Genomic DNA, 23415 nt, shown 5'->3' with positions numbered 1-23415 from the left:
CAATCATTGTTAGAACACATCCTGTTTGTTTGTTTTTTCAATGCTATCCGTGGTGTTGTATAGCAACTTAGCCATCGCGAAACAGCCACACAGCATATATGACATATGAAATCAAATCGAACTTCACTTCATCTTGACGTTTGTGCATTGTGGGACGCGAGGGTTCGCAAAAACGTGGATCTACCCACTTGAGAAGCCTCGAGCCACCGTTTTGACATGGCATGCAGCGAGAGCGTAGAAGTACCTATACAGTATTTATCCACTTTGAAACACCTATGCTGATGCAACATACCAATAAACAGTTTCAATAGGTACTACACAAATAAACAGGCCTCGGTTTGGTGAAATTGGCTTTCCTTAATCGCATAAAAGTCCGCCTGGGTGGATCAGGGGCAATGGGATGCCCAGCTGCTGACCCAAAGGTTGTGAGTGCGATCCCGGCAGCGGAGGTCGCATTTTGATGGAGGCGAAATGGTAAGCGCCCCTTGTACTGTGTGATGTCAGCGCACGTTAAATAACACCAGGCGTTCGAAATTTTCGGAGCCCTCAACTACGGCATCTCTCATAATAATATCTTGGTATTAGGACGTAAAACGCCACTTATTAATATTACTAACCACATAGGAGCTCACCATGACGTCCCACCCTTACATGCAAGCACGATACTGAGAAGAAAGCCGAAGCAGCAGCGAGGGGAAAAGGCAAGCGTATGAATTCGTCGTGCCTCACGTGGAGCAGACCGGTGGGGTGGCTCACCCTGTCCTCCACGGACAGGTGCAGCCGGCGTGCTCCGCCGGTGCGTAAGGTCAGTGGCGCCGGCCGCTTAGATAATCCGCCTTGTTCGCGCACCCGTAATTGTGGGCCGCCAGGAGGAGGCAGTGTGGAGTATGCAGTGCGAAGGCAGCAAAGCGCGTTACGACACACACTCAAGCGCGCGGCGAACGTATAAAGATCGTTATATTTGCCGCTGGCCGAAGGGTACCGACGGCAAGGTCGGTTTCGATCGATTTCCGGATATGCTCTTTCTTTACTGTAGTTTTTTTTTTGTTTTTTTTTCTCAGTCACACTGCCAGGCCCTCGCGTTACTACTCCAGTAGGACTTGGATAACAACGTGACAAGGTCGGTCGGTGCAGACCACCGAAGCAAAGCCGCGCATATCGCGCTGTGCGGCGCGATCGGCTCTCACGATTGAATTTTTAACATTTTTTTGCCCGAAGCCGGTGACGTGTAGGACCACAAGGCGGATGTAGCTCTCAAAAGGGGTATCAGACAAATATTCTCGCGTTTGTTTGTATTGCTTTTCTTCCTTTCGCACCGAAAGCCTGATAATATTTTTTTAATAAGTTTATTGCTTGCTTAATTTAGAGAGATGCTTAGCGCGGATTAGGTGTGAGCTATGATCTCGCACAGCTGGCGCGTATTGCATTTAGGCGCAAATACGGATGCCGTTATAGCAATAAAGCTGCTCGTTTTAAGCTGGCCGAGGGGCTTGCTTATGAACTTGTGTGGTTCGAGAACCTTGGAGTTGGCCTTCTTGTCACACGTTAAAAGATACGTTTTCTTCCTTCCTTGCAGTATCGTGAGCCTTATTTCACATACCATAAATTTGAAGCGTTCTGCTCTTTCCTACGTTTGTTTTTGTTTCGTTTGTTTAAAAGTATAACTTTCTTCGCCTGTCTTAGTTTGATGTACAGATAATGTGTCTGAACCGTATAGTTTAGGCAGATATAGTTGTGGATGTGCCTCCATGCATGTGTACCGAATTTAAGTACCATGCGAAGTTATATATTTGTAAGCAACAACTGTACGTCGAACGATAATATATTTTAAACAAGCATACCTCTCTCTGCTCGGCGTAACAAAAAAAAAATTGGCGCCCACATCTTCCCACGGCGGGAACTCGAGTGAATGTGTCGCAGAAAGGGGGGGGGGGGGGGTATTGCGTGAATGTTGCGTAATTGGTTATGGTTTGGGAATGATTAACTGTTCTTTCGTTTATTATTCTCATTTATCGAAAGAAGGAGACGCGTTGCCTTGAACGAGTGGTCGGCCTTGCGAGGCGAGAGATAGTATGGGATTGCTTAATTGTTATTTCGTCTTTATTATTCTTACTTATTGAATGAAAGAGAAGCGTTGCCTTTGACAAGTGGTGGGACGCTTACGTGCGATTCCGTGCCCAGTGAACGGTGGTGCAGCTCGAGGAGTCTGTTTTACTAACAGACGCTGCCTGTGTCGACCTTGCGAGGCGAGAGAGAGGGGGGCGGGAGCAAGCAGTTGGCACGAGACGCAAGCATGCGCAGTGGGGGTGTGGACATCGCTGACGCACGAATCATGACATTGTGCGACTAAGAAATGCCCCGCATTAAGAAAAAAAGAAGGTGATTGACACCATTTTTTGATGGATTTGATTGATTGATTGCCCTCGAAATATATATATTCGGTTCTCAGATATTTTAAAACGCAGCTGCATTTTCGACAATGATGTGTTGTTTTCAACAAATTTGTTGGTATTTTATTACCTTTGATTTGGCCATTCGTTATATCTTTCTGTTTATTCCTCCAAAATGTGTAATTGCTTTTTTGTGATATAGCCCCAGTGCATTAATTATTCTACTTGACTATTCATAAGAGTAATAACAATTGCGACACAGACTGACAACATCCAGCGTAATTCCCTGAAGATATATATATGAATCATTTTGGTGTTCATGGAACTGAAGACACGGAAGGCATCAAAGCAGATAATTTTCTACGTTCCCGTATTATAATCATTCAGGTGCTGTACTTTAAAGATAGATATGCGAGCTATTTATTAATATAGCTAACAGTACGAATAATACTGCACACATTTGCAAATGGTCATGACGTTGGCAAAAAATCACAGCATATCCACGGAGTGAATGATGATGAGTGGGGCGAAGTGTCTGTCCGTCCGTGCGTGCGTGCATGCGTCCACCCGTCTGTGCATGTGTCTCTCCGTTCATGCGTGTGTTCGTTTCCGTCCATCCGTGCGTGCGTCTGTTCATGCGTCTGTGCATGCATCCATGCGTCCGTCCGTGTGTCCGTCGGCCTGTCTGTCTTTTGTCTGTCTGGGGACGAGCACGAGCCGCAGAGGCCCTCCACTCCCCTTCTTCCATGCCCCACCAACGAGACTACGAGCACGAGCCGCCGCTCTGCTTCGTCCACGCCCCACCAATGATCCGCCACGTACGGTGACAATCCAGGAGACTGCATGAGGGAGGCACTCCTTCCTCGCGCACCCAGCCACAACCCGCGCAGCACCCAATCGGATGGATGGATGGATGGATATGGCTGTACCCTTTAGATCGGGCGGTGGCTAGCGCCACCAAGCCGTAATACCTAATGAACCAAAAACTATATTTATTTTTTTTCCTTAAAAAGTGAGTTTCAGGATTCGTACTTTGCAGTGAAGAGTTTAATTTTCACTCGTGCCTTGACTTTAGCCACCAATCAGATAACCTCCTTCTAGTTAAGTCTACCCGCTTAAAGTTTATTTTGCCCTCCCGGTCCCTAAACCCCAGTGCTTTGAAAAACTCTGCGCCATCATCCTGAACTATAGGGTGAAGCCCTTTACAGAACATTATCAAGTGTTCGGCAGTTTCTTCTTCCTCTCCACACGCACTGCATACTGTGTCTACCCCTTCGTATTTGGCCCGATATGTCTTGGTTCGCAGTACTCCCGTCCTGGCCTCAAACAGTAGAGAACTACCCCGAGTATTATCATAGATCCTTTCCTTGGCAATTTCGTGCTTAAAAGTTCGATAGATCTCTAGTGCGGACTTCTTAATCATGCCCATTCTCCACATGTCAGTCTCCGTTTCCTTCACTTTCTTCTTAACCGATAGTTCTTTTTGGTTTGGCCACCTGCTGTTTTCTAAGTATTTACCAGTCAACTTCCTGGTTCGCTTCCTCCATTTTGTATCCACATTCTTCATGTACAAGTAGCTGAAAATCTTCCTAGCCCAACACTCTTCCCCCATTTCTCTCAATCGCTTCTCAAATTTTAGTAGTCGGAGAGTAGGGGTACAGCGCCATCTGAAATATCCTCACTCAACTGCAGTTTGTATGTAGTTCTATAACACAGCGCCGTCTATTATACGGTTCGGGAGATACTGCCTTTTTTTTTCTCTCGTTTATTCTTCTCTCGGTTACGCCTGACGCAGGACAAGGTTAGACAAAGAGGAGCTTCGCCCCTAAAAGGGAACTGTTATAGCAAACTTCACATAGTTGTACCTTGCGCTAAGGAAAGCGAGAATTCGAATAAAGTACAGTACAATAAACAGAAGTAAAGCCGATCGCTTATCACAAGAAAGCTTAAAATGTATCTTGTGCAATACGAAATATGCCATTTCTTGGAAGACGTCGTCCTATGTCATTATGGACCTGGAAGAATATTAGTTTTTATCTAGTTAGTATTGGTTAAAAACAGCCGTATACATTGCATGTACATTTATTAACGGTTAATGCAAGGTGCCTGCAGCTAAGCTTGCGCTCCATTCGAATAATTACCCACACACTAAGGAGGAGTTAGGTGTAACAATACTAGCCTCCTACAAATAGCTGTATTGCGTCTCAAGTGTTCAGTGTATAAGCCATTATCGCCTTGGGACATCCAAATAAACAAAAAAAAACAAATTGGTCGATTCGAACGACCGTGAGATATTACGGAGCCAAAGGAGCCCAGCACAGTGCAATGGAAAGCAGAATGTTCGCACTTTTGTCCGCACCCTCGTATGGCTGCGCATATCGGGCCACAATTACCTCGGCTTTTCAGGGAAATACTCCGCCTACATGATCCCCTTCTAAATCGGAAATTGCAGGTCCAGCGCTCAGCACGGCCGCGTCGATGCGGGCGGCCTTGCTCTTCTAGGGGTGACTGCTGTCTTCTCTGAAGCCTGAAACAGAAAAGACAAAAAGTAATTGAGGGCTTCCGTGGCGCCTTTTCTCAATTTATTTCTAAAGGTCGCTCAAGGAATCCTGTGTCTGTTTCTTTGCTGCGTGTTACACAGACTGGCCTTGTCGTTCCAGAGCAGTGCGGCAGCTCGACATAGCAGCGGTCGTTCCGAAGGGTAAATGCGGTTTGAGTCATGAGCCTTGTCACGTCGTGCTTTCTTCATTGCATTTGAAATGAAAGTTTTGCCTTGCATTTGTGCACAGTGTACTATTTTTTTTCGCTCGAACTATGCGGCCCTTTTGTTATGCTTTGGTCTAAAAAAAATTCAATAGATTTACGTGTCAAAAGGGCATGCACCATGGTGAAGCAGGCAAGAATGTACTCCACACCCACGCACACACACACACAAAAAAAAAGAAACCAGAAAAGCATCGAGTCCCATTGATTCCTTGATGAATCGGTGATGAACTAGGCTGACGACTCCTGGGTAATAATTAAACGTTGTTGTTAATATATCAACATTAGTCGCACATGCGTGAAAGTTGGGAATTATTAGTCGTTAGTCATCTTATGGTCTGTCAGACAGGCTTCGCTTAGAAGTGGCGCACCAACTTACACATGCAGAACTCGCGCTGTGGCTGCGGTTATTTGTGGAACGCTTCAAGGTGAACGACACGATTCATAAATTCCTCTGCCTTTTTTTTTTCGCGGAAATATAATAGTTTCTTCGACTTCTCGGAACGACCGTTTATGAGTTGGCTGCTCGTAATGAAAATTTCTCAGGTGTTGAAACGATGGACTAAGAAAGACCACTGTATGGTTTATGAGTTTTTTTTTTTTTTTTGTCCAACATAACACCGCACGACTCTTCGGACAGCACGCAGTCACCCAACTATTTTCCGCCAAACGTGCGCACATCTTGCTTCCTTCGCTAATAAAACACACACCGAGGCTCCTCCGGAATAGTCGGAAATTCCTTTTCCTCGGGCGGTACGGGCAGCAGCTGCGGTAACTAAAGGAACATACCCCATAAACCAGGATGGTGCCACACAACCCTTTGCCGAGGCGGGCGAGTACGAGTACCCAAAGAACATATCCATCGCGCATTCCTGCACTGGGGCCGGCTATTAGCGGCAGCAAAGCAGGGAGCACAACACCGGGTGCGGCAGGGGGCAGTCGTGTCTCACGGGAAGCGAACCGCGCATGCAGCCACACTCTTCGCCGGTATTAACAACACAAGAGTAAACAGCAGGCGCCCGTCTCACGCGATCACCGCGCGAAACACGTGCGGCCTCACAAGGTCGCGAAAGTTTGGGGGGGGGGGGGGGGGGTTCAGTGAATGAAGGTTGGTCACCCTACCGCCATCAATGGTTCGACATCCCGGTTGGCCTCTCGTCGCATTATGTAAAGCTGACCCCCGTGGGATGCAGGACGAACGGAGCGTCCTGCTTCCCGTGAAAGAACGTCAGAGGTGAAAGAACGTCAGAAGTGGGCTTGGTGGGTGGACTGCTTCTGCATGTGTGCTTCTGCATCCCCACACCGTCCGGTCAGGAGCGTGTGTTCCGCCTGCCCCCCTTTCGGTGGATGATCTGGGATACACGAAGTGTTCAAGATTGGGGAAGAAGGACGAGTAGATTGACGCGGGGATATCCTTTCGTCATCGCAGCGAGGCCTCCATTGTTTTCGCGTTGTCGATCTTGCTTCTCTGTAGAAACGCGAGTAAGAGCAGGAGCTTCCGCTCTTTGACGAAAGACCGAGAAATGAGACGCGTAATTCTCACGCACCACCTTCATTACTATAATATTTTTTTCCTCCTGTTACAGTCGCCTCGATTATTGTAACGATTCGTACTCGGGCTTGTTCACACGAACGTGTGCGTGCCTCCCGGTACATTACTAATTTTATATATTAGCAAACACACGGGTACTCGCTAGCTCATTGCGCTGTCTTTGTCGCTTTATTGCTCACGCGCTGTCTTTTCACAACCGGGATTACCTCCGTGTACTCCCGGCCATTCATCAGCGAGCGGTGACAGCAGCGCAGTTCCGGCACGGAGACGACACGCGGTATTATTGCTGGCCGGATTGTGTAGGTACGCGGAAGAACACCGCCGAGCTTGCGTCCATAGCGATGTAAAGAGCGAGACGCTGCCTCTACTAAGTCACGCATTTAACGCCGTGTACTTAGGCGAGAAACGTGTTTGTGCTGCTGCCGAAAAAGGTTGGGCAAGATTGCGAAAGCGCTTGCTGTACAGATGATGGAAGCTGCAATATGTCACTCACGAGAGCCGCTCTTTCGAATAAAGAAAAGGAAATCGCTTTTCGGGCTTGGCAAGGGAAAGAAAGCATAGCAATGAGTTTGGATGCGGGTCGTTGAGTTTCTTTGAAGACCCCCTTTTAGTAACAAGACAAAATACGGACGTGCTGCGTGCGGTTGTGGCGACGAAAGCATACTTGTGTGTCATAAGTTTCTATATCTTTGTAAGAGGGTCTTTACTTGAAGAAACAAGGGCCTGTACTTGCGGAACTGTGTTACGCCAAAAGCTCTGTAAGATCAGTTCTAAGCCAATCACAGTGCATTAAATACAATGAGTGAAACCGGCTGACCAATGGAAAGACGCACTTACAAAAGCATATTTCTGATTTTTGCCCTAGATTGCGCTTCAATGCATGTCGATTGATTGATATGTGGGGTTTAACGTCCCAAAACCACCATATGATTATGAGAGATGCCGTAGTGGAGGGCTCCAGAAATTTCGACCACCTGGGGTTCTTTAACGTGCACCCAAATCTGAGCACACAGGCCTACAACATTTCCGCCTCCATCGGAAATGCAGCTGCCGTAGCCGGGATCTGAACCCGCGAACTGCGGGTCAGCAGCCGAGTACCTTAGCCACTATAGACCACCGCTGCGGGGCCTTCAGTGAATGTCTCCTTTTGTCTTGTGGTAATACTGTTGTAATATGTACCATATTACATACATTGTAATATCGACTCAGACAGAAACAGTAGAGATTCTTCGGATGCTTGCATTACGTGGGTCAACAGCATCATGTGATTTAATGATCAAGCCATTTAATTATAGTTGCCAGGAAAAAAAGGGGGAGTGGTGGAATTTATAACGTTTTCAGTTACAGACTGTTATCTACCTTGGTGAACTAGTTTCGTTGATGACACGCCTCAGCATCATCACTGGGTGAAAATATTTCATACGAGCAATACAAAAATCATTTTTATTAATACAAGCTCTGGTTTGTGTAGCAATGTTTCAAAGAGCTCTCATGGTGTTCAACATGGGCACGACGGGGAGATGTGGGTTTCGAGACTGTGGACCTCCTGGTTCGTTGCGGTGTTTCATGCCCCATTTCTGTATATGAATGAATGAATGAATGAATGAATGAACGAATGAATGCATTTTATTAACTGCTCTTTTGGATGAGGCCGGGGGAAGAGGAGGGAATTCGCCCCTCTCATACCCCACCCTTCATCGATGATCATGGTGGTTCCTCAAGTGAAAGGAAGTCCTTGGACCTATAGAGTTTCTTAATTATTCTCTAGCGGGAACTCTGAAACTAGTCTCTATGGGAGCTGCAACGCACGGCACTTCAGCGAGCATGGAAAAAATGGGTAGTACACGGATTTGTCTAATATTCGGAGTTGAGGCTCCGTGTGCGTTCGTGCGGCTGGGAGCTGTTGTCTTAGGAAACAGAAATCAGCAAATGTTCAGCGGCTGCGCTTCACCACCTTATTTTCTTTTAGGCTTACCATTTCAAATCGGGTTACGAAGTTCAAAAGGGTTCGTTTTTCTTTCCTTCGAAACAAAACTGAAACACATCAATAAACGAAGCCTCAAGTGTGATTCACCAACCGCAAATGCGAAGACTCGCCAAAGCCTTGTACTACCCATCATTCACATGGTCGCTGAATGATCGCAGCGCAAAAGTCCCCTCTAGTTAATTTTAGGAAGCTGTATGCTTGGACCCGTGGGGCATCTTCGGCTTGACGGATGGTCAAAAGCTGGTTGGTTAGCTCGTCACTGGTGAGTGCCACCTCCCAGCATCAGCGAAGCTGGCGCAGCAAATCCGCAGCACTGATCCTAACGTGCTTTCGTGCAGCCATAACTAGATTGAAGTATCCGGGCTGCCTGTCACAGGATGTGGCCATGCGCGAAGCCACGGACGGCAGCTTGCGAGTCGTTGATCACGACAGCAGCTTCCGAAACAAGAAACAAATATTTTAGGAGCTTGCTCCTTCTACTGGGGGGTTGTCTCTCGTCGTTGCGCCGGTGTGTACGCAAGAGCTCATTGATCCCGCGAGAGGCGCAGCTGTGCTCTTCATTTTAAGAGCGCTCACTAGATGGCGTGCCGCCGCTCAGACGACGCTCGCTCGCCTGAGCACCGCAGCCGAGGTTCCATACTGGCTCCACGCAGCGGGCGAGGACCACGATCACTGCGCGTCGCTATGAGCAGCGAGCAAGAGGCGCACGTTCGAAGTGGTGGTGGTGGAAGTGGTGTGAACGCCATGGTGTGAACGCCGCTCCAGCGGTGTGAAGTGGAGTGAACGCCGCTCCAGGCGTCGCGCGTAGCAGCTTCTTGAGTACCGACAATGGCGTGTCTGCCGACAGCCCAATGTATGTTCTACACAGACGACGAGTCGCGTGCTGTGCATATAACTGGTACGGCTCACCATAAAATGGTGACAAGGCGACGGATGCGTAGAGGAATGACTGTCCAAGACAACGGATAGTATCATGCTTGTGGGCTGGCACCATGCAGGGCGTGTGGCATGGCTCTTCAAAAAAAGAAAACATTGCGTATATAACGTGTATATACAATCACACCATAACAACTCCCGTGTCACGTCTTTATGTGATAATGATTCAACAAATGTACAGAGGATTTATGGTTTACCGGATTTAACATATCGAGCAAGCTTCATGATTTACTTCGTGGATATTCGGTTTTTTTTTTTCGGAGACATTATGCTATCATACAGAAAACAAACTTTAAAGTAAATCCCATCACTTGCAATGTGAAACTGGATGAAGCTAGCTTGATGACATGAAAACCTGCTAATTATTGCGGACCGGGACGACGCCTAAAGCGGGGGCTGTACATATCATCAGGCGTCACTTTCACGCCCACGAGGTTGCCACGCCCGTAATATATATCGACAGCCTGACTTGGACGTCCATGTACAATCATTTTGCATAGGTTGTTATGCAATATTAGGCGCGCGTTTTCTTGTGGGCGTTGTCAATTTTCCGTCGACGATCTTCATTGCCTGAGCTTGCATGACACGCGGGCAAATATCCAACTGCAGCGTAACAGACGAGAAAACGAAAAAAAAAAGGACGCTCTCTCTTCGCAGAGTGCCCTTATCTGCAAAACTTGTAGATGGTCAACTCGTATAAGTGTTCCCTGGTTCTCGCACACTCAACTTGACTGCGCCATCTCTTGTGCAATGCGTCCGTCGAAGCTAATTAGAGTTTGGTTCGCATCAAACTTCGGTGCCCGTGGCTGACATTCCCGGCGTAGCGCATGGGCAGGTGGTCTCCGGCTTTTCTCGGATGCCTGCATTTTCTCGGAAGACTTGCTTAAAGGGTACCTGTCGAATGCCATGTCTCCAGGTGGAAACAAGACAATGTATACCAAGCAGAGGATGTACGGGAGAAACCCGACCTTGTCGTGTTACTGCTCATTACCTGCTTATTACTTAGGGATAGCCAATTGTGACGTCGCGTAGCATCCATTAACTGCCCGTGTAAGAGAGCTGGCATGAAGAGGGCAGAAGAGGAACACATGTGACAGCATTTGCAAGACTGTCATGCATCCCCCCCCCCCCTCTAATGCTACAGCGTTCACATTTCTCGTGACATATGGCAAGCTTCAGCGCACGTACTGAATAATTATGGCCCAGAATGTTGCCGTGTATATCACTAACGTGCGCTGGCACGTAGGAACACGGTGGCGTATTTCATCGGCATTCAAGGACAAATTACAGCCGAATGTATACTCGAGCGTTAAGCCATAAAAATTAAGCAACGCAGCCTGCATAAGAGCTCAAAAGTATTTGCGCGGTCAGGCCGACGGAGTGCGCGAAACGCGGCAACGTGCACCCGTAATAGGGTAAACTATAGAGCGGTATTGGGTTATGATAAACGTTAAGGAACATCTCAATATGACGAAAGTATTGCTACGATAGTAATGAATCGCTTGCGATGAATTACATTTAATTGAGTGCTACAGATTCACATATTTCCCGAGGGCATGCAAAAAATGCGCAGCACACATGTTCGTTGCAATAGGTAAGTATCCGATCACATTCGTAGGAATACAATTACACGTACTTTTTTTTTTCTCCAGATTCCGTCTGCTTTCGGCAGTATAACACGACACTCCACAAAGAGTAGGCCTATGAAAGCACAAAACTGCCAAGTTCGCCGCTATTATTAACTTTAACACAATGCCTCATTCCCACAACTGGTGGGAAAAAAACAACAACACCGACGTTGAGTAAACTAATTGACATTGAGCTGCCGGAAAGAATCGATGACTGTCAGCCACACTGCAGTGTACTTTTACGGAACTGATGTCGCTTCAACCGTTATTTTGGGGTATTCCGTCTTCGTTTGCTAAGTGCTTGAAATGGCGTACAGTGCGAGTGACTTGCCGAGGTTGTCAAACACGACTCCTTTTCATTAGTTTCCCTGTCATCCGCTCACTTCACCATGTTGCCGACAACTAGGCATTTCCGACACCACGTCATTTTAAAATGAGCAAAGAGAGAAGCTTGTTAGTTTTTCGCTGAATTGCCATGGGTGTGGCCTTTCTTCTCTTTGTCTTTTTTTACGAGCACTCTAGCACTCCTGCATGCAATCATGCACCGTGTGCCATGACTAACATAAACGGTACAGAGTTGAATGTAGACATTCGACAGATGTCTGTCTGGTTGGGTAGGTAGAGTGGGAAAACTATTTTTTGGGAAAACGGAGGCCTCAATAACCGCCCCGCGAGTGCGTTCAAGACGCCGCTGCAATGTCGCCACAGTCCCACCTGAGCAAGGAAAGAAGTCGGTTCAGAAACACCTGTCTCTTACGTATTTTCCCGTGCTTTACTTTGGTAGGAGTCAAGACAGCTTTTCGAGTTTTCCCGTGGTAATGAGTGTTCTGAAAAAAAATAATTTATTGGTTTTACATCCTCCGCAACCACGGCATGATTCTGATAGACGATGTAGTGGACGGACTCCGGAAATTGTGACCACGTGGGGTTCTTATAGGGATAGAGAAACGCGAGGAAAGTAAGGAAGATTAGCGAAGCATACCTGAATAGTACTAATAGCTAATGGTCTGCTATAGCAGGACAAATATGAGAGTGTTTTACAATATTGTTGGCAATGTACTTCACGCTTCTACTAGGTAAACGATGGAAGAAAAAATGGAGCATGAGGAGTCACGTCATAGATAGATAGATAGATAGATAGATAGATAGATAGATAGATAGATAGATAGATAGATAGATAGATAGATAGACGGATAGATAGATAGATAGATAGATAGATAGATAGATGCAAAGATACAAAGATAGATGGATAGATAGATAGATAGACAGACAGACAGACAGACAGATAGATAGATATATAGATAGATAGATAGATAGATAGATAGATAGATAGATGTATAGATAGATAGATAGATAGATAGATAGATAGATAGATAGATAGATAGATAGATAGATAGATGATAGATAGATAGATAGATAGATAGATAGATAGATAGATAGATAGATAGATAGATAGATAGATAGATAGATAGATAGATAGATAGATAGATAGATAGATAGATAGATAGATGAGGGAACGTAGGACAACCCAGGTGCTGTAGATTCTTACCGGTATGAGCAAAGAAAGAGGGTTAGCTACAAAACAGCAGCTGTGCTGCAGAAGTCATAACGCGAAAAAAGAAAAAAAAATTCATGGCCAGCCAAGGTGAAGACATGACAAGCGCCCCCGTGTTTCCCGGAGATATATGCTCTTCGCACCTGTGCTTTCCGAAAAATGATGAACACGCAGGTCGCCCATTCTTTCTCCTCGTTGGTGTCCGAGATGAAGACACCTCAGCCACACTGCTACGGAAGAAGTGGACTTAAAGAGGGTTAGCGTGTCAGTGGAAAACGGTACAGGGATACGCGTTTAGCTACCCTGCATTGGGTAAGTCAAAACGACATAGAAAACTTGTACATCACAGACAAAAACGATAGAAGAGAGCATGGGAGCGAGACCCAAAGCATAATATATTCTCATGCTGATTTTTAGAATGGCATGACGATCTGCAGTTACATGAATTCTTCGCAAGCGATCCTCCAGGAGTAGTTATCCAAGTGCAACACAATGTATGACAAACTCGTTAAGTCAAATTGTGGTCAATTAGGTGCAATGCATTTGCAGCTGTCACAAGACTAGACAGTGCACGGGCATCGCAAATCGTAGTGCAGAATTTAGTGTCATACTACACGTGAACTAGCCGCAGTCACACTTCGTTGGGCACGGAGCCTGTGTAATTAGAAAGTCTTATTGCGTAGCCATTGGAGCACTGAAGCCGGTGATAACAATCGACCTCAGGCACAAAAGCGAGAACACGGATATTGCTTCGGACATTTGTGCACTGCAAACAGATATCTGATTTTGTTTTACTATGTGCACTCATTAGCGCAAGATCAGCCAGATTGCGGCTCCCGATGCTCAGTCCTGCCGCCGTATATCCACAGGTCGTTTGCGAAGGCCTCCTATCCTTCTTAAACGATCACACGCTTCAGTGATCATGGAGGGCTTGTCAAGTGCATCCACTTCTTCAAACTTGTAGTTTCCTGCATTGAAACGGAAGCTTTCGGGCTTCCGAGGCGGTTACCATTCGCCAATAATTACGATAACTTGACATTCACTCTTATTCACTTGTCGTGTGGGCACAGCTCAGTCCTCCTCCGCCCAACTCGCTTCTATAGCAGTCGTGTTTTGCCGTTCTTGTAGGCGAACAACGGTGTTGTGCGTGCGTGCAAGAAAAGAAACGACGATAACTGTGCACTAGGCGGGCAACCGCCTCCTTTTCCTTCCGGTGTGTACTCAACTCATGCGGCGCAGAGGACACACAGTTTCGGCTAAGTACTTGGCAGTCGTTCTGCGAAGGCGCGTGGCCGCTGCAGGAAGTCCGCCTTTGTTGTGCAGAATCTCATTTCAACCGGCGGCGGGCCCCTTTCTTTCAATGTATATTATCTTCGCTTTCCTTGTCTTTCACACAGACCCGCATGAAACAAATTTCCTGTTTCTTTCCGATTTTCAAAAAGGGTACCTCTTTCGGTGACGACGGGCCTCTGGTTATACGTCACCGCCACAGGGTCCCATCCCTCGCAAACACATGACCACGTCTGGCATCGTTTTTTTGCCCGTCTATCTACGTCCACCCGTGGCCCGACCTGCTCCTCCACCCATGCGTGCATCTCCTCCCTTTGCGAGGACCATGCCAATAGCACATCACCGCAATAACTATTCTTTTCTCTTCATACCCGCCATCATGTGTTCCCCTTTCTCTCCTCTATTGCGTCGCTCTCGGACTTCAGTTGTATGTTTGCTTGCTTGGCTGGGTAAGCAGCCAGCGGGGCTCCTACGTGCCCACGACGGCGACCAAGGACGTTGCCGTTGCCACCCAAAGGTTCCACCGGAAGGCCCCTCGCGTGCTCGAGGGAGGGCCATGTCTGGCATGGACGAGGGCCGAAACGTTGGGTCGATAGATCCTAGAGCGAGGGCCGGTCGGCCGCATAGCGCGCTGTGCAACCTTGGCGCTGTGGCTGCAGCTGCACCCCCTCCTCCAACCCTTCTCGAACAAAAGGCGTGTAGTAGGTGAGCTAGACATCCACACCTAATTGAACGGCTGCCAGGAATAGCGTTCTGTAGTCTCCCAGCAGTTTCTTGAGTACACGCTTCGAACGAGTGTTGTTGTTGTGAGTGTGCGGATGGCACGGTCTTAGCGCTTGTCACTTTCCTCCAACCGTACGTGGGAGTCCCGTTGTCTCTACCTTCCAAGCACACCGAATCTCTCTCTTTCTCCTCGAAGAAGCTCCGCCGTTCAATCGCGATACACACACACGAGGCGAGGACTCATTAGTGCCTTCGACTCGTCATGGCGGAGTTGCGCGTGCCTGTCTGTGTGTAGCTTGGAAACTATTCAACGTCTTCCCGCCTCCTCGCGTGCTGCAGTGCTTGGAAGAATAAAAAGGGTCTGTGCGCCACGCTTAACTAACCGACCGTACAGGAAAGTCGGCCTTTGTGGTCGTGCCGCCATAGACGGCCAACATCTTCCAGGGGCGTTCCACCTTCGAAAAAAATTGACAGGCTGTTCGTCACCAGCATTTTTTATCTCCGTTATTTTCGTTCTATCGCCTCGTGGTAGGTTCGCTCAAGTGGTGCGCCACGCCGATCCGAGTGGGGCACCTCTGGAACCACGCCAGGCGACGGAAACTGCGATTATCAACCCGCTGCTTCGCAACCTCCCTCCCCTTTCCTCCCTTCTCAGCGAAGAAGATGTTCATGTATGGAGGAGAAGGTGTGCACGCAGAAACAAGCATGCCCAAAAATCAAATGCATCCAAAAAAGGCGGCTCTGTGGCACGGACACGTATTCATTAGCTTGATCTGCAGCTGTCATCAACCAGGTTCTTTGCCGTGTCCTCATAGTACACTTTGACTTGCGCGTCATATGGATGTCAGTGGGGGCACTGATGCGAAAGCTGATTCAGGTGCGCAAGGTTTGCAGCCACTTATCTTCTATAGATAGATATACCAACGTAGGATGAAGATAATGAGTGAAGGAAAGTCAACAAAACTATCCAAGCCACAAGGCAGCTCTCTGTGGCGCATATACTGGGGTAAAGGAGTAAACGAAGCGAATGACAACTTAAGATACTGAAAATACGATTTCTGTATTGATTGTTTAATGCGGACAGTTCCAATTGAGTTGCACAAAGCTTGGCACAGAGAAGCACGGCCCGTCGCCGCTCGTGCTCCGCATCGACTAACACGTCCATCTTCACTATTCGCGGATTCTTTCTAAGAATTATGCACTTTCTGCAGCGCCCCGTAACACTGTGGAACCGATCAGGCGCAGAAATTTGTTGGGGGGCGTGGCTTAGCTACTGCGAATGCAAGGCTTGGCCAGGTAGTGCCAAGCGTTATAACAAGTTCTTTGTATACCCTAGATTTATTACAGGCCACGCTGTAGTGATGAGGGGTGGTGGCTTGGCCAAATTCCGTAGCAAACATGCATGACAAATATCCAGCGGCCATGGCACATATCTATGCCACATATCTAGGGTCCATGATGATGATTGTGTTCGGGCATGATCACACAATTGGCTCCGAGTTAGAACAGTTTCAGCTGATAGTTTCGTAGCCACTTTTCTTCGGGGAGAAACAGTGGGCACAATTGGGTAAGTGAAGATATGAGCTCTCCCTTGGGAGTGATAAAATGTGACGAAGGGAATATGACGAGAACACATGCCCATCTGATGCGCAGTGTTGGGGTGCTTACACGCACGACGATGCCTTCGTCAGTCCTAGCAATGCTATATATTCAAAGCAATATCCAACGTTTTCTTTATAGTCTTTGGCTATGAACAAGCATGACTTTGCTAAAATTGCAAGCACCATGCTTCGCCACTTTTCGTGTTGTGCGCTGAGATAAATGACTTCAATTTGGGAGCCAAGTAGCCGCGCATATTGTGTGACGAGCGTCACCGCAATGATCACCGTTAGTACGAAATATAGCGGTTAATTGCGTAGGGAACAAAATTATTCAAGCTTATTGCTCAAAGAGTCAGAAAAAGAAACACATAGTAGTTGCTCAGAAGTGCGCGAGCAAGAACGCCTTAATGGTGCGAACAGAGGGACAAACAGAGCTCCATGGCTCGAGACATGCGTGCTCAAGGTCCAAGAATGCAGATAGCGGTTGTAGCTTAGCGAATACAATAAAGGGACACAATATAGGATTACGTTGGAGCCGCATTAGTAAACTGCGCTTCGGGAATGGCAAAATGTTCACACACCATGGCCTTGTACAATCCGTAGAAGACGAGAAACACAAGGATGGAGTGGCGACGCGCCAGGTGTCCTGGAGCGCCCAATAGCGATGACGTCATAGAATTCAACAGCAGCTTATTAGATGACTTTACAGTTACAGTTCTTTGTCAACAAAAAATCAGCAGAATATATATATATATATATATGTGTGTGTGTGTGTGCGTGCGTGTGTGTGTGTGTGTGTGTGTGTGAAACGAGAAGTGGAGAAATGTAGAGAGGTTAACCAGGAAATATCCGCAGGAATTTCCTGCACCCTCCATGGAGAAAGGTGAGAGAAGACGAAAGAGATTAGATAGATAGATAGATAGATAGATAGATAGATAGATAGATAGATAGATAGATAGATAGATAGATAGATAGATAGATAGATAGATAGATAGATAGATAGATAGATAGATAGATATGTTGATTCTAGAAATACGGAGGTGATGGAAAAAACTTGTATTTTGTTGGTATCCTTTGGGCACACCACACGGGACAACGTTGTCCCCAAGAGAAAAAACAAAGGTATCGAGTATATAGTGCTTTCGAGTAAATAGCTACCGAGTAAATATCACCTGCAGCACAAAACAGCCTGCATACTGGTAGCACCGATTGTCGAGAAGCATTTTTTTAGGAAGTACAAATGCATCGCAACCGTACACAATGCACTCGTCAGGTAGCCGTGTAAATGGCTCTCCATCGTCCGTGGGTCATGATTGGCACGCCTAACAGCCTTCTTCTAAAAAAAGATGAAGTAGCCGAGGTGCTTGCCAAATGGACAACGCCCCTATGACGATTGGGCAATCGCCAGCAAACGCGACCACCTCTTCCCTGATCGACGCACGCAAGCTGGCGAGGTGTCCATCGAAGCCTATATGACGTAATAGACTGCCGACAACTTCCCCTTGACCTGTCGCTGTTTGAAAACTCACTCTAGGGAAGGCATTACTCTACTGTTCGAAGAAGCAGGAATTGAACGCCGTACCTGTCATCAGTTGATCGTGGTGCATGAATGATGTATTCATTTCCCGGAGTCGGCAGCATCCTTCTCCGTTTCGTATGAGCTTGCTCTGATGAAGACATCGCGGGATCCTGCAAATAAAGTACCAACAGTAAACCATTGAGAATACGTTCGTTTATATATAGCAATCGTGAAACGTAGTAGACTTACCAGGTTGGTTCTTCTAACCAAGTACTGACTTATTTCCTCTGCAAATGCGGAATTAATTTAGGCACCCCCATTTTCGCGTTGTCAGCTCCATGACAATGCGATCAATCTCGCGTTAACGGAAGGCCATTTCCTCGACGATAACTTGCAATTCTTGCACATGGGCGTAACCTCAACACTGCCTGAATCACTTTGCTATTTGTGGTTAAGGACTCCACGCACGAATGACGCGACGACATAAATATTTTGCTTTCTGATTTCCCAAGTGAAGCGGCCCAGTGCATTAAAGCAAGGGGAGAGGCACAATAAGCTCGAATGAAGTTGTATATTTAATGAAACGCTTGTAGAAGCTTGAAGATATTTCTCGCCACTGAGTGAGGCTGGTTTTGGGCGCGCAAACATCTTTCATGGCAATCGTTCAAGACTTAAAGCGCGTAGCTCAAAACAAGAGATACGCGCGCGGATTATCTAACGCGCGAGTTTCTTAATTCGCGAAGCTAGAAAGCTACACCTATGAGAAAAAAATAATCTCGGCTCGTATATTGCGCACCCCGCTCTCTACTCTGCAACAGCATGATAAACCAGTCGATGCGAGTTATTCAAAAAGTGGGAACTGCGTAGCTTGATTCAGCTTTGCCGAGGAATTTCATTACGTAAGTGTGGTTGTAAAAAGACAGCTGATTCTTTTTGTGATGCGGGGCTTTATCGCGTGAGGCGTTTTGAAACCTCAGTAATTCGTGTTCTTCTGCAGGAAACATCTTGCATACGTGTTTCTAACCTGTTTACAGCCTAGTGGGTTGGCACATGGGTCGGTTCTGTCTGCGTGGAGCCTCGAAAGATTTTGCGATGAACACTTGGTCGTTTACCTGCCTAAAAATGAGTATATTGAATTATAACGCCAAGCTTCTTCGTCAAGAATACATTTTTTGTCTGAGTCAAACTTGACTCGAGACGCGAGAGCTATGGGAGGTGAAACTGTTTGCACCATGGTTCGTTATGGGTGCCCCTAAAACTGTTTATTAAGTTTATTAGGGTTATCCTAATTGTGCCGTACATTTTACAGATAATGTTTCGTTTTACGAACAATCGCACTTTTGGTGGGAAGTTTGCGGCGAGTCAAAGGTTTGACCGCAATTTGTCATCTGGGATACCTTGCTGTACCAAATAGTTGAATGTCACTGTTTAGGAGGGATGAGATTTTGGAACACGCGCATGTTTTTTTTTATCACGCACGGTGAACTACACCACCGACTGTTATTAAAATACCCAAATTACCTTCGAAGTGTCTCTGCGTTGACGTGTGCCCGCAAATTCATCCTTCACGAGACAGCATAGCACGACTTTAATCAGAGTCGGGCATTTCCCGATAAGCCAAATTTCCTATTCAACGTCTGAGTTCACCGGCAATATCTCCCCTCTCAGTCGTAGACCTTGTCTGCGTGGCGGTACATTTACGGTAGTCTGGTGGTTGCGACGCTCGATTGTCTGCCCGAATGTCGTAGGATCGAATACCAGACACCGCAGCCGCATTTTGCGACAGGATGCTAGAGACCCGTGCCCTTATAGATTTAGGCGTACGTTCAAGAAACCTAGCTGGTCGATTTCTGGAGCCCACCTCTACGGTACCTCTCCCAATCATATCGTGGTATTGGCTCATGGTATTCCACAAATTATGTTATATTACTGCATGAAGGTAACTGACCGTTCCTGAACCAGGTCATCAAGAAACTGGTACCAACATTATGGCTCTATGTATAAACCTCATATGGCTCTATGTATAAACCTCACAAACGACACTCCTTCCCAGAAGTGTCGTAACGTTTCATTCTTAAGGTATACTCCACTGTCGCCGTCCTTGAACTGTCATCAGAGGTCCGGCTTGGTACGGGACGGTATCGGCATAATGGTTGAGAGTGGCGCAGGTATACGCCAGCCCACAATAGTGCTACCCGGACGCGTAGGAGTGATTAAACTCGTATCGATCCAGCATGTCCCGCTCAGCGCTACCGCACCTCGCTTCTCATTCTCTCTCCCTTTCCCTCTCACTAAGATATGTCTACAGAAGACGAGTACCCGTACCATACCTACAGCCTTGCGGCTACTTGCGACACTGGGCGTTAACACTCCTCCCCCCTGACCTATAGTCCACACAGCAAGCAGGGGGCACAATAATTGAGCATCAGTCATGGTTGCGTCACAGCCAGACAGGGCCTAGACAGCGCGATGCAAACGCGCAAGCGTACTTGAATGCTTGTGACTTTCTGGCCACGTGATACACAGCTCCCTCTGTATAGTTGGCGGGTCTGCGAGCGTGCTATATCCGTACACACTTAACGTAACGTGTGTAGCCACCAGGCTATAGCTCCAGGGTGAGCACTGCCCGTGCCGTCGCACTAATCTTAATCGGCGGGGTAAGGGGGATGAAATCGTTGAAAAAAAAAGAGAATGGGAGAGGGAGAGGTAGGCTTCTATGATGCGTTCTTCGCTGGTTGCGGACGCACAAGCACACAATGGGTAAAGATTTATCGGCCCACACTCGGCATCTATGCGGGCAGCCCGCAATTACAGCCACACAGACGATCGGTAATGGTTTAATAAAAGAGGATGGGTGCGACACGGAGAATAAATAAATTACGCACAGCCGCCGCTCATAGTGCGTCGCGTGCTATCGCAAGTACGGGTATAGGCACGCGTTTGTGCAACAAGTTCGGCTTCTGCACACATGCTATGGCATTCCTAGGGAGCCTACATGACCACGACCATGTAGGCTCACTATAGGCGTTCCATTCGCGCTGCGCTCTTCACCCCCCCCCCCCTTCCATATACAGGGTGTCCCTGATAATTGAGCCAAGAATTTGAAAATAAAAGACACTTCAGTGGCGAATTGAGCCAAACGCATACTACTCGCACTAGCCTGTAGGTACTCGGGCTATTTTTTTATTTCTCCTCATGCTAATTATTTAATCATTGTAATTATCTATTCTTTAAGTGATGGGCTGGAAACCCAAAATATGAACACTGAGATATAGAGCACTTTCAGAAACCACCGACAAAATTGTTTCCTGTACGATGCGTCTAGCGCTGTTATTTTTTCCTTGTTGTGAAGAAGGCCTATATCAGCAATATAGCAGTGCATGCGCTCGCGGTCCGTCACACGGCTTCTTTTCACATTTCGTGGGCTTTCTTTACAACGTGGAAAAAATAACAGCGTGCGACATATCGTACTAGAAGCAATTTAGTCGGTGGTTTCTTAAAGTGCTCTACATTTGAGTGTTCATACTTTGGGTTTCCAGCCCATAACTTTAAAAATTAAGTAGTTAAGAATGAATTACTTCTGAACTAGTATGGGGAGAAATAAAAAAATATAGCCTGAGTACCTACAGGCTAGTGCGAGTAGTATGCGTTTGGTTTGATTCGCCTACTAAGTACCTTTCACTTTCAAAATCTTGGCTCAAGTTATGTGGGGCACCTTGTATACACACCAATTCGTCCTAGAGCTGTACAAACTAAGATGAAATAGATGATAGGCGCTGGGATCATGATGGTACCGTCTATTGTACTGAAGTTTTTAAAGCACAATGTTCGCGCGAGAATGACGAGTTCTTCGGTCTTCGCAGCTATGTCGAGTGAGCGACCACTTATGTGCGTGCGATTCTTGTGTAAACGTTCACTTCTTCGGCACCTGCTGCATACAGGATTCACTTCCGAAAGGCCGTAGAACTCGGATGACAATGGAGGAGCGAAAATTGCAGCGTTTCGCGCCTCTGGAGGCGTGTCTGTAGCCTCGAAATGTGCACCGCGCGCTTTATTGCACGTTTTCTGGTTTCTACCGTGGCACGTGTGTTTGCGTTTCGCCTTTACGTTTTGCAACAGAGGCGAGTTACACGTGCCCCGAGGAAAGACATAAAATACACAGAAAAAAATTGGAGGAGCAGTCTGTGAGTCGAGCTGCGTGGACACAAAGAAGATTGAATTATGTATAGGCTCATAAAGCACGAATATAATGAGCGGCATACGCGAAAGTGTTCGGAGCGTCGGAATTCGCCACGCTGGCAAGCTTATTTACGCCGTACGTGCGGCTTGCATGCAGCGCTGGGCAGTGTGGCGCTGTGTAATTACTCAGCGAGCGATCGCCGCTGGAACGTATAAATCACGCGCTTTCGCGAACTGCCCGATGCCAGGCGATACAGGGAATGTGCTCCTCCCTGGAGATCCCCTCGCACGATTAGGTAGCACTCACCCAAAGGCCACTAATAGATGACCGCAAGTGAACAAAGCATGACCGCGGTTGTGGCCACGACTCTTTCTCGGTTTTTTCCGAATTTCCGAGTAATCCGTGCGTGAAGTCTGTGCTTTCTACGTAACATTCAGGGCTAAGTTTAAAGTCAAGGTGAGCTTATGGAAGCAGGATGTGAAGATTGACTGGATCAAGAGGCGATGCTGACTCAGGCAGTAGTGTTAATGACTGGGTGGGTAGGTTTGGCGTACTTGAACTGCTATAACCCGTAACGAAAAATAAAGAAACACAGAAGGACAAAGCACTGTGTCCTTTTAAGTTGGCCGGCTCGGCCGTTTCTTCTTTTTCGTTGTGGGCTGGACCAGTTCAAGTTCAAGAATGAGACCAGTTCATTTTCGACACTCAGACGGGCTGCCTGATGTTTCGATAGGTGGACCTATCTTGAGCCTTGTTATGCTTGACTGGTCAGTTTCATGCGGGTTGGCTGTTGACTTCGGGGCCCGTGTGGGCAGGGGCGGTAAACGTTTCTTCTCGGCATATCACGTATGGTTATCACCACCTCACGTCTGCAGGGGAAGTTGCAGAGGTAGACCTGCGGCTTGCTTTGTGATCATGAAACCGCCTCAAGACCATGGCTGCAGCTCCATCTCCCCTGAAAGTGACGAAGTGCTTAACTTTCTTTTCTTAATTGGCCTCATGAACGCTCCGCTTCGCGCATCGTTTTTTTTTTTTTGCGTTTCAACCTTGTGGACACCGACAATGACGTATGACTGGCTTTTGACTGCGCCGCGCCGGTCGTGTTCTTCAATTTTTCATTAACTTGTACTGTATTCTTTGAGATGACTCGAGAGACAATATGTACCTCAACTATTTATCCTATTCGTGAGTTACGTCTGACTTCAGCATGCTCTCAAGGTCTTTCACCCTCTGGTGCAAGCTTTAAAAGAAAAAAGCGTCAACAAAAGCAAAACAGGCTGCTGTAACAAAG

The 23415-nt window shown here is 47.1% G+C and overlaps 1 protein-coding gene across 4 annotated transcripts in view; it reads left to right on the top strand.

Annotated features, from left to right (window-relative positions):
- Positions 1-23415, top strand: part of Tsp74F (Tetraspanin 74F) — a 482187-nt gene that overhangs the window by 361149 nt on the left and 97623 nt on the right. The gene's annotated exons all lie outside the window — the stretch shown is intronic.

The sequence above is a fragment of the Rhipicephalus microplus genome, chromosome 2 (genome assembly GCF_043290135.1).
Source record: "Rhipicephalus microplus isolate Deutch F79 chromosome 2, USDA_Rmic, whole genome shotgun sequence".
Classification (NCBI taxonomy): Eukaryota; Metazoa; Arthropoda; class Arachnida; order Ixodida; family Ixodidae; genus Rhipicephalus; species Rhipicephalus microplus.
Note: the sequence above shows the minus strand (reverse complement) of the source record. Positions and strands in the feature narration are given on the sequence as shown.